Source organism: Pinus tabuliformis, chromosome 9 (genome assembly GCF_031772625.1).
Source record: "Pinus tabuliformis cultivar Carrire ecotype Pingquan chromosome 9, CPIR1, whole genome shotgun sequence".
Classification (NCBI taxonomy): Eukaryota; Viridiplantae; Streptophyta; class Pinopsida; order Pinales; family Pinaceae; genus Pinus; species Pinus tabuliformis.
Window position 1 is genome coordinate 488,291,887 of NC_142307.1, and position 18,091 is coordinate 488,309,977.

At 36.6% G+C, this 18,091-nt stretch overlaps 1 pseudogene; it reads left to right on the forward strand.

Moving 5' to 3' along the window:
• Positions 1 to 16,697: 16,697 nt before the first annotated feature.
• On the forward strand, positions 16,698 to 17,796 carry LOC149149339 (putative protein phosphatase 2C 47 pseudogene; annotated as a pseudogene).
• Positions 17,797 to 18,091: the final 295 nt, after the last annotated feature.

An 18,091-nucleotide genomic window follows, 5' to 3' on the forward strand; every position in this document is an offset into this window, starting at 1 on the left:
CATCAGTATTCGCAAACTCCCAACACTGAACAACAGCTCTCTTCTGTAGCCTTGTAATTCGATCCCAAAATATGTCTTGCCAAAATCAAAGTTACTTAATGTTTGGGGATACCTTGATCGCTTTTAAGTTACAACCCCGCTGATACTTACACCGACCACCAATATCCTCCTTCAGTGGCAAAATTTCATTCAACATAGGAACGAAAGGTTGAGATCATGTCCACAAAGTCTCATGATGTATGAGGGGCCAGAGTGGTGTGGTCACTTTGATGTGCACAATCAAACGACAGCTTAGCAACCATAATTTCCCTAATTAATTCCTTCGGATCCAGGGATCCGATTACCAAAGGGATCATGTCACCCACACAAACCAAATTCATCCACAATAGTAGAAAAGGAACTGATATGACCACACTCTCGAAGAAATCGTCGACAGGCCATGGCGAAATCAAAAGAAAAATCCAAACTTATTAAGAATAAAATAAAGACTCACCTACCCACCAACCCAAGTCAAGAATAGTATTCAATGTGCACCAACTCGAAGAAATTTGAAATTAGACATTAAAAGCACCCAGTATGCAATCCTCCATGAGGAAAGATATGTCTCAAAAGCTTTATGAAGCTAGGTTTTCCCTGCATAGGAGGGATGCAAAAAATTTGGACACCAAGATATGTTCAAACCACCAAAGCCACAGAAAACGAGAGAAAAACATGTCTCCGAACAATATATCTATAACAAAATATCCTAAAAATGCCCCAAGAGTGATAAATAGTAGTGGGGGATTCATAGATTGTCGTCAATTTACCAATATATACATAAGACCGCAATCCACCCATTCACTCAAAGTTAAGCAACCAACATGGAGAACTCACACTAAGAATCAATGTGAGGAAAACCTATGACATTGCAAAAACCCAATGCACCATAACATTGCACCTCCTATATACCCTCCACTTTAATTAAACGTCCAACAAAAGAATTATCGCAAAAAAAATCCTGGAAGTACCCAAGTCTACTTCAATGGAAGTTACAGAGCAGTGACTTCATTGCTTTGAAGCCATTTTGCTAATGCACAGTCTCAAAATTGTGAAACGCCTTGCAACTTCTCCTATGCAAATTCACAGTGTCAAAAAATGTGTGCATTGCACTCTCCAGAAACCATCCCATGGTTTCAAACCAAAATCCGTCGTCATTGACCATCCCCTTAAGATATTATGTTCAATGTTAATTATTTGATATGTCATAGGACTATTTAGATTGGAGAATAATTTTGTTGGGATGTTCCATATTGGTAATTAGGACTCCTTGTCTGAAATTTGATATTGTTTAAAAGTATTTGTATTAAATACTTTTTAGACACTCTATTGTGAGTGTGTTTTTTATAATAGAATTAATTCTTTAATAACTTAAAATACACACAAATTTTAAGTAAAGAAACATTATTGAATAAAGATATCAGATTGTTAAATCCAATTCTTATTTAAATTTTATAATCCATAACGACACGGCACAACTCCATACTACAGACATGATGATACTAATGTTTCGACTAGACATAAAAGCATTGAGATGATGTGAACAGGTTCTGTTAGCTCTGCTACAATTTGCAACATTTGATGGATAAAAATAGTTGTTGAGCAGTGCTGGTTTGGTTGTATAAGGTTGGCAGCAATCTTTCATGCTTCTTCCTTCATTTTCCCTTTTTCCTTATAACTCCCACACCTCCATTTCCTCCATCCCCTTATATCCTCTATACTCTCCTTCAAACCCTTTTCGGGCTCTCGGGCTTCTTTTTGCTTAAAACCTTTTAAACCCCATATTAACCTTGTAAAACCCACGTTAACCCATTTAAATCTCGTTTAAACCTACTCTTCGTTTATTCCCCAGCGCTTAAGTTTTAATACTTATAACATCGCGCATATAATATAAATCATAACCCTAAGATTTAATAAAGCATGGGCCCGCTTGCACCTGTCACATCATCCAACTTACATGTGTATTAAATCTGGGCCATCCGATCATCTCCCGCAGATCCAACGATCGGCGCTTCCCCCACTCCGCAAACATGTACGACTGATAGCCCCCGGGTAAGTGGTTTCCTGCCAACCACGTGGCACAATTTAATTGCATCGCTCCTCCATGTACCATTACCACCTTCCCCCAAAAAGTAGTGCGGGGGAACCGCTTACCGCCCTTCCAGTACGGTTCCCCGCGCGTTAACTGCTGATCATCTTTGCCGCCCGTCAACCATCTGATCGTCAATCTTGCGATCGAACGGCCCTCGTCTCTCCATTCCTGTTTGCTCTCGATGGCTTCCATAAGCCGATCTCCGCCGTCTGATTTGTCATATCCACAGCTAATATTCAATCGCACTCATGTTTTCTCCCATCGTTGCCCGCCAAGTGATCTTGGCCATCCATCTTAGCTATCCATCGGACAATATTCATTTGCAGGTCATCATCTAGTTTCATGCAATTTTCAGTGTTTTTGGCCTGTCTTGTGCACGCAAAGAAGGAAGGAAGCCCCGATCCAGCAACCTGCGCATTAAAAACCTCAGCTACAGCATTCAACACAGTGTACCTCCAAAGGACAAGAAGGACCACCTTGAGCAGATAAATGACTGCAGCAGTTATGGAAATTTATTTAATTAATATTTCACCTGTTCAAGAGGGACATCAAAGTACAGAAAGAGCCATTTTGTTCATTAAAAACAACCAAACTGTATTAGAGACCCATATCTAACTATAAATGCGGTTGGTGGTCAGTTATGACCCCTCCATGCATGGGTCTGCAGAGACTTTTTTGTGAACAAACTCTATATATATTCATAAAAAAGATGTAATCAGGTTGATGAGTGTTATTCTATTGTAAGCTTCAACTTCTGGAGACTGTAACTACTGCGTAACCTGCAGCTTTTGGTCTGCATTTCCATCTAATACAAGATTCTTTTGTTGTTAATTGCTCACTGTCCACTTCTTCTTCTTGTTCCAGGTTGTGCCTGTTTTGCATTTATTCATGTGCTGTTAATGTTTAGCATTAGAGGGGCTGTCATCCCACCTCTGTGTTAGGATTTAGCATGTACCATTGAATTTGTTTGTAGGTTTCTGTTATTTTAATGCAAGAGAGTTGTCATCCTATCTGTGTATTAGAAGACAGATTTACAGACCTTTTTAACTGGTTGCAGTTGGCCATCACAGGGTCCTGTGCATCTGTTGGTGTGATCAATCTTCTCCATCATCACATTTTCTTAAACTGTGAGTAATTGGTGGTTTAAAGCATTGTAGTCTGGGGGTGTTCACCCATGTCTGGGGTCAAACACAGTAGAAGTGGTTATCTGGCTTGAATATGCGACATTTCTTTCATTCATCCACCATTTATCCAACATTTTGTTGATTTTGTAATGTTCCCGAGCATCTCTGAGATACAACCTAGGAGAGTTTCTTGGGGTGATAACATTAATTGGCGTTGTTGTCGGGGAGAGGAGAATTGAAGATGGGAGACAAAATGACCAAGATGATAGAGTCATTGGCTGCTGAAATTTCTAAGCTAAAGGTTGAGCAAAATTCAGGAAAAACAAGGCAGCAGAACACATTTGCTCCAAGAAATCCAAATCCTTTCAGAAGAGAAAATGAGCAGTTACAAATTATGCAGAGGGGTGAAGAATCAAAAGAAGATCAGAAAGTTAAGGCTCCTTTTCAAAATGTAGTCATGGAGGAGGAACAATTTGAAGAAGATGAGGATGAAATTCACTGCATGGAAGATAAAGGCAGCGCTGCATTTTTGACTTGGTTGAGTATGAACAATCATTGTCGCATGAACAAGACAATCAAGAGTGGGACAGGGGAGCTGTTCTACAAACTGGTGACCAGCAGAGATATAATCTAAGATCCAATGCAAAAAATGTCAAAGAAAATCCTGCACAAAGAGCTGCTGCCCAAACAGAACCACAGAATATTAAGCAGAGAAGACCAGCAGCTGATCCAGTCATCCTCAAAGCTCCAGTTCAAGAGGTAAAAAGTTCTGATAAATCATCTTCTTCTTTCAGCTTTGAGTTAGAAGTTCAGAAATTGAAAATATATGTGCCTCTGGTTGAGTTAGTGAAGAGTGAAGTGTTTAGAAAGCCCATCTTTGAAGCCCTTGAGCTAGAAACCAAACAAACCTCCACTGACTCTATTAATTTGCAAGATGACAAGCCTGCCATTGTGCTCAGCCCCATGATTGAACCTGTTGATAATAATTCTCCATCCTTTTATGTCTCATTGACCATTCATGACAAAATCCTCCACAATTGCCTGCTAGACACAGGGGCCAGCCACAATTTAATGCCTAAAGTTGTCATGGAAGAGTTAGGCCTTGATATCACTAGACCCTATCATGACTTATTTTCTTTTGATTCAAGGAAAGTGAAATGTCTTGGATTGATTAAAGATCTGGCCATTACCTTAACTCAGTTGCCCATGAAGAGTATGATGATGGATATTGTGGTAGCAAATATCCCTCCCAAGTTTGGCATGCTGTTGTCCAGAGGATGGATTAAGAGACTAGGTGGGACATTACAGAATGATCTTTCTTATGCAACAATCCCAGTATTTGGAGGAGAAAGCAGGAGGTTGTACAGAGAAGCACAGTTGGCATATATCATTAGTGATGAGAAGAATCCTACAAATCATCCCATTTATGGAGTGGACACTGATTTTGGAGCATGCATTCTCCAAATTGAAGAGTCTCATAAGGCCTCATTGCAGATCAGGAAACCAACAGTTCAGGCCGAGAAAAAGCAAGGAAGTCAGGATTGGGAGATGTTCTTTGATGGAGCATGTTCCAGGGAGACTGCAGGAGTAGGGGTGGTGCTAATATCTCCACAAAAAGAAAGCATTCATCTGCCTTTTAAGCTGGTTTTCCAAGTCACAAACAATATAGCAGAGTATGAGGCTTTGTTGTTGGGCCTTAATGCAGCAAAAGACAGAGGAATCAAGAATTTGAAGGTATTTGGAGATGCCGATTTGATCATCCAGAAAGTAAATAAAACATTTCAAGCAAAGCACCCAAGGCTCAAAACATACAGAGATGAGGTATGGAGAATCAGAGATTCTTTTCATTATTTCTGTATTTCATACATTCCTAGAGCCCAAAATCAGCTTGTTGATTCCCTTGTTGTGTCTGCTAGTTTATTTGTACCTCCCATGCCTCCCAGACTAGTTTATGAAGTCCAAATGAAGTACAGACCTTCCTTGCTTGATAATGTCCACCATTGGAAAGTGTTTGAAGATGATGATGAGATAAATAGATTCCTTCAAGTCATTGATGAGTTTTCTGAGATGCAAATTGACCAAGAGAATGAAGCCTTGCAAGAAAACCCCAAATCTCAGCTTAGAAATAAAATTGGTAAAGACAACATTGTCCAGCTTCCTAGTAATCATATTCCTAAGGGCCTAATTCCTCTTGAAAGATTGTTTGACCAGAATGATGTGCCTTACAAGGTTGTCCAAAAAGAAGACCAGTCTGCAATCTATAAGCATGATATAGGAAGCCCAAGTCAGCCCAAATATGTAAATTTTTCCACTCATTTGTCTGCTAATCAAAGTGCTCAATATTGCAATTTAATGAGGTAATTTGCTGATGTGTTTGCCTGGGAGTATAGTGATCTGAAAACGTATGATAAGAACATAATTCAGCACAAAATCCCTCTAGAGAAAGACACTATTCCTTTCAAACAGAAGCTGAGACCAATAAATCCTATGCTTCTTCCTCTAATTGAAAAAGAAATTAAAAAGTTGTTGGCTTCCAAGATCATAGTCCCTCTCAGATATTCCAAATGGGTAGCCAATCTAGTGGTGGTAAGGAAGAAGAGTGGAGAAATCAAACTGTGTGTTGATTTTAGAAATTTGAACAAATGCTCAAAGAAAGACAACTATCATCTGCCAAAGATGGAGCATTTGCTGCAAAAGGTCTCAGGAGCTAAAGTGATGTCATTTTTGGATGGTTTTTCAGGCTTTAATCAAATTGTTGTGCACCTGGATGATCAAGAAAAGACTGCATTCACCACTCCTTGGGGCACTTTTATGTATGCCAAAATGCCATTTGGATTGATGAATGTTGGAGCCACCTTTCAGCGAGCTATGGATATAGCATTTATGGGAGATAAGGACAAATTTGTGCTTATCTACCTTGATGATATAACAGTTTACTCCAGTAGCCATCAAAATCATTTGCAGCATTTGAAAAAGGTGTTTCTGAAGTGTAGGAAGTTTAGAATATCAGTCAATCCCAAAAAATCTCAATTTGCTTTAAATGAAGGCAAGTTGTTAGGACATATTGTGTCTACTGCAGGTGTTCATATTGACCCAGAAAGAGTCAAAGCAATTCAGACTTTGTCTATCCCCAAGTCAAAGAAGGATATCCAGTCCTTTCTGGGTAAAATTAACTTTGTAAGGAGGTTTATCCCAAACTTTGCAGAATTGGTTAAGCATGTGACCTCCATGTTGAAGAAAGGATCAGAGGTTAAGTGGACTGATGCAGCAAGAAAATCATTTGATTCCATCAAAAAAGCTATTATGGAGGCTCCCACATTAATAAGTCCAGACTACAGCAAGGAGTTCCACATATTTTCTTTTGCCTCTGAAGACACCATTGCAGCAATTTTATTGTAGGCAGATGAAGAAGGTTCAGAACATCCGATGGCATTTTTCAGTAAGAATTTGAGGGATGCTGAACTGAGGTATGATATTATTGAAAAACAAGCATATGCTCTTATTAAATCCTTGAAAGCTTTCAGAGTTTTTATCCTTCATTCCAAAATAGTTGCATATGTACCCTCTGCCGCAATAAAATATGTCTTAACACAACCTGATGTTGATGGTAGAAGGGGCAAAATGGATTGCAAAAATGATAGAATTCGATATAGAGCTGAAGCCCACCAAGATGATCAGAGGTCAGGGGCTTGCCAAGTTATAGGCTGAAGAAAATTGCAGGTCTTTAGATATTGATTTCCTAAGCACAAATGCAGAAAATGGTCAGAAAGGTGAAGAAGAGGGAACAACTGAAAAAGATAGAAAACAGTCAATGGCCGAAAATCTAGCTTCATGCAACTGATATGCTGAAATAATTAATTTCTTGCTGAAGCTAGAGATCCCTTCAGGATTTACTCAAAGTCAGGCCAGAACTTTAAAACTTAGAGCAGCAAAGTATTGTATTATGGAAAATCTTCTCTACTGGAGGGATTAATCTGAAATATTTTTAAGGTGTTTGGAAAAAGAACAATCAAAAGAAGTTATGCAGCAGTTTCATAATAGCATGTGTGGAGGGCACCATTATTGGAAAACTACAGCCCATAAAATTCTTAGAGCTGGGTACTATTGGCCCACTTTATTTTCTGATGTGTTTGCTTTTGTTAAATCTTGTGACAAGTGCCAAATATTTGAAGGAAAACAGCAGTTGAAATCCCTGCCCTTAAAACCAATACTTGCAAAAGGACCTTTTCAGCAGTGGGGGTTGGATTTTATTAGAGAAATCAATCCACATTCCAGTGGCCAGCACAAGTGGATATTAGTAGCTACTAATTACTTCACCAAGTGGATTGAAGCAGTCCCTACCAGGAAGGCTGATCATAATGTGGTCATAAAGTTTTAGACAGAGAATATCTTCAACAGATTTGGTTGTCCACACAAACTAGTCACAGATAATGCAGCAGCCTTCAGGGCAAAAGAGCTGGTGGAAATGTGTGATTCAATGGGTATCAAACTTGTTCATTCCACCTCATATTATCCACAGGGAAATGGTCTAGCAGAATCCTCTAATAAAAGCCTGATCATGATAATTAAAAAGTTGTTAGAGGACAATAAAAAGAATTGGGATTCAAAGCTCAAGTATGCATTGTGGGCTGACAGAGTGACCATTAAAAAATCCACAGGCAATTCTCCTTTCAAGCTGGTATATGGCACTGAGGCTGTATTTCCAATTCAGCTAACCCTCCCTGTGGCAAAATTCCTTCAAGAAGTCTGGCAGGATGAGAAAGAAGAAATGGCAAATAGGATCACTGACTTAGCAGAAATACATCAGATTAGAGAACAGTTGGTTGAAAAAGCTGCAGCACATCAAAAGAGGGTCAAGGAAGCCTTTGACAAGAAGGCAAAATCAAATAATTTTCAGGTTGGTGACTTGGTTTTGAAATGGGATGCACTAAAGGAGAAGAAAGGCAATCATGGGAAGTTTGATGCTTTCTGGACAGGGCCTTCCATCATTTCACAGGTTCAAGGGAACAACACCTTCATGTTGAAAAGTATGGGGGGAGAGACAGTCTTTGATGGCCCAGTTAATGGGCAGTTTTTGAAAATTTACGTTGTTTAAGGTCTTTGGCCTTAAAAGTTGTAAATATTGTGTTTTTATCAATTTTAGTACAAATGCAGTAGACTCCATGCCCAATGGAACACTAGGAATTTTGGTTAATTTGTTTGCAGCTGGAAAGGCATTGATCTGCGGGTTCTTGAGACTTCACAGGGAGGATCTCATCCCCGGAAGGAGCCAGTGTTAGCTCTACTACAGTTTGCAACATTTGATGGATAAAAATAGGCGTTGAGCAGTGTTGGTTTGGTTGTATAAGGCTAGCAGTAATCTTTCATGCTTCTTCCTTCATTTTCCCTTTTTCCTTATAATTCCCACACCTCAGTTTCCTCCATCCCCTTATATCCTCTTTACTCTCCTTCAAACCCTTTTCGGGCTCCCATGCTTATTTTTGCTTAAAACCTTTTAAACCCCATATTAACCTTGTAAAACCCACGTTAACCCATTTAAATCTCGTTTAAACCTACTCTTCGTTTATTCCTAAGCGCTTAAGTTTTAATACTAATAACACCACGCATATAATATAAATCATAACCCTAAGCTTTAATAAAGCTCGGGCCTGCCCGCACCTATCACATCATCCAACATACATGTGTATTAAATCTGGGCCATCCGATCATCTCCCGCAGATCCAACGATCGATGCTTCCCCCACTCCACGAACATGTACGACTGATAGCCCGCGGGGAAGTGGTTTCTCGCCAGCCACATGGCACAATTTAATTGCATCGCTCCTCCATGTACCATTACCACCTTCCCCCGAAAAGCGATGCGGGGAAACCGCTTATCGCCCTTCCAGTACGGTTCCTCGCGCATTAACTGTCGATCATCTTTGTCGCTCATCAATCGTCCGATCGTCAATCTTGCGATCGAACGTCCCTCGTCCCTCCATTCCTACTTGCTCTCGATGGCTTCCATACATCGATCTCCACCATCCGATTTGTTAGATCCACGGCTAATATTCAATCGCGCTCCTGTTTTCTCCCATCGCTGCCCGCCAAGTGATCTTGGCCATCCATCTGAGCTATCCATCGGACAGTATTCATTTGATGGTCATCGTCCAATTTCATGCAATTTTCAGTGTTTTCAGTCATGCAATTTTCAGTGTTTTCAGCCTATCTTGTGCATGAAAAGAAGGAAGGAAGCCCCGATCCAGTGACATGCGCATTAAAACCCTTAGCTACTGCATTCAACACAGTGTACCTCCGAAGGACAAGAAGGACCACCTTGAGCAGATAAATGACTGCAGTAGTTATGGAAATTTATTCAATTAATATTTCACCTGTTCAGGAGGGACATCAAAGTATAAAAAGAGCCATTTTGTTCATTAAAAACAATCAAACTGTATCAGAGACCCATATCTAACTGTAAATGCGGTTGGTGGTCACTTATGACCCCTTCACGAATGGGTCTGCAGAGATTTTTTTGTGAACAAACTCTATATATATTCAAAAAAAAGATGTAATCAGGTTGATGAGTGTTATTCTGTTATAAGCTTCAACTTCTAGAGATTGTAACTACTGTGTAACCTGCAGCTTCTAGCCTGCATTTCCATCTAATACAAGCTTCTTTTGTTGTTAATTTCTCACTGTCCACTTCTTCTTCTTGTTCTAGGTTGTGCCTGTTTTGCTTTTATTCATGTGTTGTTAATGTTTAGCATTTGAGGGGCTGTCATCCCACCTCTGTGTTAGGATTTAGCATGTACCATTGAATTTGTTTGCAGGTTTCTGTTATTTTAATACCAGAGAGTCGTCATCCTGTCTGTGTATTAGAAGACAGATTTACAGACCTTTTTAACTGGTTGCAGCTAGCCATCACAGGCTCTTGTGCATCTGCTGGTGTGATCAGTCTTCTCCATCATCACATTTTTCTTAAACTGTGAGTAATTGGTGGTCTAAAGCCTTGTAGTCTGGGGGTGTTCACCCATGTCTGGGGTCAAGCACAGTAGAAGTGGTTATCTGGCTTGAATATGCAACATTTCTTTCATTCATCCACCATTTATCCAACATTTTGTTGAGTTTGTAATGTTCCCGAGCATCTCTGAGATACAACCTAGGAGAGTTTCTTGGGGTCATAACAGGTTCCACAAGGAGAATACATAAAAGTGAGGAAATTACTTGTTATGAAAAAATGAATTAATTATTAAAAATGATTAAAAATAAGTGAAATTTCATGAACAAAGAAAACAAAATCACAAGAAGGGAAGGAAGGAATCAGTCGGGTTATAAGAGAATAAAATATTAAAGATATGATATGGTGGGGTCAAAAGACCTAAAGTTAAGATTTTAAACAGACTTATAAATATTAAAAAAATATGCTTTTAATTTAATTTAAAAAGAAACTTATATAAGGCCCATAGGTTAGTTAAATTCATGATCCTTGTGTTATGAAGTATTATATAAATTGTAATATTCAAGGTTCAAATCTCTCATGGATCAAACCAACAACAAAAAAACTTATACGAATTTAAAAAATAAAAACAAACAAACAAACAAACTTTTAATTTAAATTTAAAAAATAATAGTGAATTTAAAAGTACTTAAATAGAGAATTAAAATCCAAAAAGGTTTTGAGAGATGTGAATGGGTCATGAGTGGAATAAATAGAATGGGGAGTAATTAATTGTTAAAAAAAAAAAATTAATTATTAAAAATCAGTCAAATTTTTTGAAAAAAAAATCAAAGGGAAAGAAGGAATCAATAAAGAGTTAAAGGAGAATAAATTATTAAAAATATGATACAGCTGGGTAAAAGGTCCTAAAATTAAGATTTTAAATAGACTTATAAATATTAAAAATTAAACTTTTAATTTAATTTTAAAAACTTATACACATTAAAAATTGATAATTAAATTTTCCCTGATTTGGGTGAATATCGAAGAAGGGCAGGAGATTGGGGGGAGAACCTTCCACCCCATCGATAAGAAAAACAATTATGAGAAAGGTGGTGTGATTAGCCCCCTGCATGCACAAGCATTCAATGCCTAATTAACTTGGAAAATGTACTCTTGAGTTTTTGTTTTGTCTGTAATACGTTTCCTCTACATTATTTGTGGTGATATAAGCTTATGCCCCTGTTGTAGGTGGGATTTCTTGTGAATGCCACTAGCGACGAGGGACCAATGCATGAAAGTTTCATTTTACTCATGAGGAATTCTTTCCTGCTTTTATATATCGCGGTATAGGAGAGAATCTTTCTTTATAATAGAATAAAGTATTCTATCATAATCCCGGATCGATACTTCAGATTCCTAATCAATAATGAATGGAAATGATTTCTCAATGATTCATTCCACTATTGATTAATAATTTTCATCATTGTATTTATACTTATACGACTTCTCTTCATACAAAATAAGATAGGAAAAGTAACAATTTTCACCTTAATGAGTCTGATTGTGCTTTTCATTAGCCTTGTGGTAGTTTCTTTCTAGTCAAGTGGTAGTGTGATCTATGGTTTTTGGAAGGCTTGGTGTTTGCAGCATGATTGGGGAGTAAGCATAAACAATAACATTGGATGTTTTGTTGGGGATTCTCATTGACCATGAAGCTTCTTTATTGCTATGGAGTCATCTATGTTGGTGGTTAACTCATCATCTCTAGCCTTGCTACGATTGAAAGGTGGGACGAAGACAAGTGTCCATACAAGGGTATTTATTGAGTCTCTTACCTTTGTTATTATATCTTTATCATGTGAGTTAATTGGTTTCTGTTTGGTTGGGTGCATTATATTTGCTACACTATGGTTGGATGGATGGTGGTGTATTATCAGTAGCCAAAAGTATTACCTTATCTTAGGTGTTTCTTTTTCCCTCCCGCTTCTCTACACACTCACTCTGAATTTGTATTTTCTACTCAAGCTATCACCATTCAATTCTTGTTTTTTTTTCTGCCCTCCCTTGTCTTTGTCCCTTGGCCTCTTGTGTGTAGTGTCTAGACCTATGGTGTCCCCATCTCTTGTGAAACATGCCTCAGTAGTGCATGCGAAGTTGCTAAGAAAATGTTGGTTGAGGCCACCAAGAGTGAAATTGTGCACAAACACAGCCGCAAGAGGCTGTGGATACATTCCACTCTATCGTTCCTCCTAAAATATTCAATGAGATTCATCACCTTAGGTCCCTTGTTGTTGTGAATCGTCAAGTTTTTTCTTACTCAAATATTTTTGAAGAGGTAGCTCATTAGGTTCCTAACCCTGGTCACACTAAGAGAAGATGGAAACCATATCTTAATTCCATTTCTCTACACTAGCAAATGAAACCCTCTTGGGCAGGGTCTTGAAAGATAAATAGGCATTAGAGAAAATTTGAGGTCTAAAATGGGTCTCCTAAGGAATATTTATAATATAATAGTGGAAATAATAAAATAAGGTTAGATTACATCATCAGATTTAGAGGGTAAAAAGAAAAAACTATTTTTTCAACACGTATTTTCAACTTATCTCCCTACGATTTTACTCAAATTTCGAGTAGGAGAACTCTTTGGATACGGAATTTAATTGTACATCCAAAGAGTACCCATGTTGCATACTTTCGATGGACCTTGCTATACTAAAAATGAGAAATACATGAAAAAAGTGATTACTCCTTGCATGAGGAATTAAATTTTGCATCCAACGACTGCTCCCACTCGAAATTTGAGTAAAACCATAGGGAGATAAATTGAAAATACAAGTTGAAAAAAATAGTAGGTTTTTTTTTTTGCTTTTGACATCATCATATTGAATCCTAATGGTTCTTAGAAAGTTAATTTTAGTTGTACATTTTTATTTTGAGTCCCATTTTAGACCTCAATTTTTTTTTAATGAAGAAGAGTACAAACATCTTCTCTACTTTGAATGATATCAAATGTGTCAAGAATCATCAACATGTTTGTCTAGAAAGATTGGATGCCAAAATAGCCCATTTAGAGAGCCATCTTCAGTGTGATGCAAATAATATAGCTCCTCAAGGGTCCAATGCCAAACACCTTGCTCCAATGACTTCTTCAAATTCCTGACTTTTTGTTATGCATGATAGTAGCTCTTTTATTGTTGTTCGGAAGTAGTTAGACCTGGTTTGCAGTAGTTGGTTCTGTTTTGGAAATCTATTTCCTCTGTAGGTACTTAAAATATTTGGTCCCCTTGTGATAGAGGGCAATCACCTACAATGAACTCTGGTTACACGATGGTTATATAGTTGATGTATTTTGCTATTTTGTTATTCTAAGGTAATATCAATATAAATTCACAAAAGAAAATTAATAATATTAAAATTAGAATTTAGATTTTTTTAAAGAAATTCGAAGAATGATTAATAATTGAAATTAAAGTGACAGTTAGCTAGGTTCGAGCAAAGCAAAAAGGTGACAAACCAAATAGAGGAATTATTGAGATAAGTGATGGATAACATGCTTCCAAGAGTGAATTAGTTTGTAATCATATTCCCCATTGAAATTGTTAGGGTGACTTAGTCTGTAACCATATTCCCCATTGAAATTGTTAGGATGCTTTTAAATTTCGAGAGCTTACCAAATTATTTGAGCATTATGATAAGGAACAATGCTAAGATCTTAGCTTGATAGAAACATATAAGATGTTGAGTTTTGAATAAGTGTTCAGCAATGGCTGACTTAGAGATTTGATTATAGATTGTATTTGCTATGTGTTCTTTGACGTCAGGAAGGATTAGCCAGTGTGACCCATGTAAGATTTACCATAGAGATAGAGAACCTAATAAATTCTGAGAGATTGAAAATTTTTATGTCTATGGGTGGAGTGTCTCCCTGCAAATTTGATGATAAATAAATCTCCCCAAAAAATTAAAAAATTAATAATATCATAAATTTGAATTATGAAATTTATATAATTTAATAATTTAATTTCTCTTAAATTAATTTAAAATTAAAATCATATTAAATAATAATAATAATAATTAAAATCATACCAAGTAATTTAAAAAAGGAATAGAAATAAATAAAAATAGAATTAAAATCATAGCCAGCCCTAGTGCAATCATTTCACAGAATTCAATGTTGACCGGAAAATTCATTCAAACATTCAACCTTGATTTATTTAAAGGAACCATGATTAGAAGATTCAGTCCGCAAATGGCAATATCTCTTTCCCCAAAAAACCAATCATGCTTCACTTGTCATGAATTTGTGATTGGATAGTGTTCCACTAAAACATAGGAATTGTGTGCATGTCAAATCGAAACGCCCAATTTTATGATGAGTTGATTTTTAGGAATCTGATTCGTTGTAAAGTGACATTTTACGTACTTTAGTAAAATTTTGGGCCCAAAAATACTGGTTATTTTAATATTTCTAACCATTAAAAAAATTAACATAGTATGCACTAAGCAATTTTAAAAATATTTAAATTAAATTCATGTCTATCGATTTTCCAAAACTTAGTCTCTATTGATATCTTAAAACAAATAAAATATACCAAATTGTAAACTTTTCAAGGGTTTTGTTTAAACCTTGCATTAATCCTTTTCAAAAAGGTGAAGTGAGACTAGTTTGTTGCTATGAAGCTCTAAATTATATCTGTATTAAAGGTTTTTTTAACTTTACATATTTAGAAAATTTAAAGGAAAAAAAGAAAACTTTAATATTTTGTACAGGGATTTAAAAAAAACAAACAAGCAAACCGAATATCACTTTAATATTTTGTAGAGGGATTTAAAAAAAAACAAACAAACAAACAGAGTATCTTCACTATTGAAATGAGGATTTTTTATTTAATTTTGTTTGGAGCTTTTTTTTTAAGAAATCTTTAATATTTTGGATAAAATTTTTTACGAAAATAAAAGATGTAAGATCTTTTCTTGGATTTTTTATTTAATTTTTTTGGAGCATTTTTTTAAAAGAAATTTTTAATATTTTGGACAAATATTTTTATGAAAATAAAAGATGTAAGATCTTTACTTGATAGGCATTGAAATGAGGATTTTTTATCTAAAATTTATATAGTTTTACTTTTAAAATTGTGAAGTGGGTAACAATTTAAATTCTCTTTAAATTTATATAATTATAATTTTTTAATCACTTTAATGTTTTATATTTTTTATCACTTTAATATTTTGGAAAAGATTTTTTATTAAAAAATTATTTTAGTTAAAAAAATTATATTAATTTTATCATTGATCATTTATTGTTTAGGATAGTTAGTGATTGGGTACTTTGTTAAGGCATTCTTTGATGTGAAGGAGTGCTCTGTTAAGGCACTCCTTGATATGAAGGAGTGCTCTGTTAAAGTACTCTTTGATGTGAAGTTAACAGAGACACCAGTCAAAGTGATATATTGAAAATGATAAAATGTACTCTTGCCAAACTTACCACAATATATATATATATATATATATATATATATATATATATAATTAATCAAATTATAAAATTAATATATCAATTGCGTTATTTTTTGAGTTTGATAATAATATATTAAACATAATAAAAATATAGCCTTATCAAACTTACTCTATATATAATAAAATTAATATATCAATTCTGTTATTTTTTTGAGTTTGAGATTACAAATAGTGAAACATATTTTATAACAATATGAGATAGATTACAAATAGTGAAACATAGATAGATTACAAATAGTGAAACATATTCTATAAGAATATTTTTTAACAAAATTCTGTTGGGATCATGTTCAATATTAATTAGTTAATATTTTGTAAGACTATTTAAATTGGTAAACTATTTTCTTGGGATATTCCAGATAAGTGATTAAGACTCTGGTCTCAAATTTAATATTGTTTAATAATATTAGTGTGAAATACTTTTTAAAATTCTATTGTAAATGTTTAATAATATTAGTGTTAAATATTTTTTAAAATTCTATTGTAAATGTGTTTTGATAATAGAATTAAAAAAATAGAATTAAATTTTTACTGCATTAAAGTACACATACCATTATTAAGTAGTAAAACTTTATTGATTAGAAATATTAAATTATTAAATCACATTTTTATTCCAATTTTATAATATATATCTATACATAAACTATTTGATTTAAATTTCTTATTTTTTATGCAAATTTTGCACACAGTCTATTCTAACGGGTACCTTTCCAACTTTACATAAATCCCCACTGAAATGACAAGTTTACCGGACACTCACAATATTTCCTTTAAAAGAAAAAAAATTTATCACTTCTGGAAGCAGATCCCTACCCACCTGTTTTTCTCGGTCAGACAGCTAAGCAGGTGGCCACGTTCCTTGCTATGGACCATGGGTTTCTGGGAAACTCTCGAAAATCCAACGTGATTATTATAAACGTGATTATAATAATAATAATAATAATTTAGTTTTGCGGAAATATATATATATATATATATATATGTGTGAATGAGATAATAATATTGGATTATATTCACGCTGAAGTTATGTCTGTGCCATCGAATGTCCGGGTTTCTGTCTTGCGCTCGGGAAGCTGGGTGGACATCGGGCCGAAGGAACGCATGGAGGACGAGCATATCTGCCTCGACGACATACCGGCAAACCGCCTGAGCGGTCGCGAGTTCGAATCCCGGAAGCCGATGGCGTTCTATGGAGTATTCGACGGCCACAATGGCAGCGACGCAGCGATATATCTGAAAGAAAACCTGCTGAATTTCATACTTGAGGATGTCGATTTCTCCGCCCAAGGACTTCAGAAGGCCGTGAAAAATGCATTCCTTAAGGCCGACTGCGCGCTTGCGGAGCCCGAGAGCCGTGTCGACGAGAGCTCCGGGACGACGGCCCTGGTGGCGATGGTGTTGGGGCGGTCTCTGCTGGTTGCAAATGTGGGGGACTCTCGGGCTGTATTGGGAAAAAGATGGGGCAAAGCCGTTCAGTTGTCTAGTGATCACAAGCCAACTTCGAGCGCCGAGAGGTCACGGATCGAATCCCTGGGAGGTTTCGGGGAGGACATATATCTGAACGGGGAGCTGGGGGTTTCGAGGGCGCTCGGGAACTGGTACTTGAAAGGGCAAAAGTCTTTGTGTTCGAGTCCTCTGAGCGCCGAGCCGGAGGTGCAGGAGATGGAATTGAGCGAGGAGGACGAATTCCTCGTAATGGCCTCCGACGGGTTCTGGGATGTCGTCAGCAGCGAGTCAGCCGTCGAGATTGCGAGGATAGAGCTGATGTCGAACAATGACCCCCAAAGCTGCTGTAAAGTTCTGGTCGCAGAGGCTCTCCAGAAGCATTCGGCTGATAACCTTACGGTGGTCGTCGTTTGCTTTTCCGCTGGACCGCCGCGCAGGAAGCATTTTGAGAATTCGAAAATTCGGAAGAAGACTGCTGCCGCGTCTGTTTTATGATTTTCTCTGTTCCCTGTGAATTGTAATTGATGAAACGGTAATTATGTCTATTCTTGGCTCTCCAATCTCTGTACAGAGGTTCCAAGAATATTGTATACCTGCCCCATGTTTCGGCGTATGCATCGCCATCCTTGCATTCACTAATAAATTGTTTATTGTTTCAAATCTGTCTTCATCGGATGAAAAAATGGTTGCAGTCATTTTTTTTAATCTGTGAGGAACTTTTTCATTACGTGCCGCAGTGGGAAAGTAGTGGGGTGTGAGCACGGATCAATAAAAACAAAACACGACGATGTTACTGGTTATGGCTGGAAACCACGGATCCGAAAGCGGCTACGTCTCAATCATCAAAGAAGGAGCCAGAGTTGGTAGACGTGCTTCTGATGTTGACGTGTGTTCGCTATGTATGTAAAAATCAAATTGGTGTCTTCATATTTATTTATTTTTAATTACATAATTG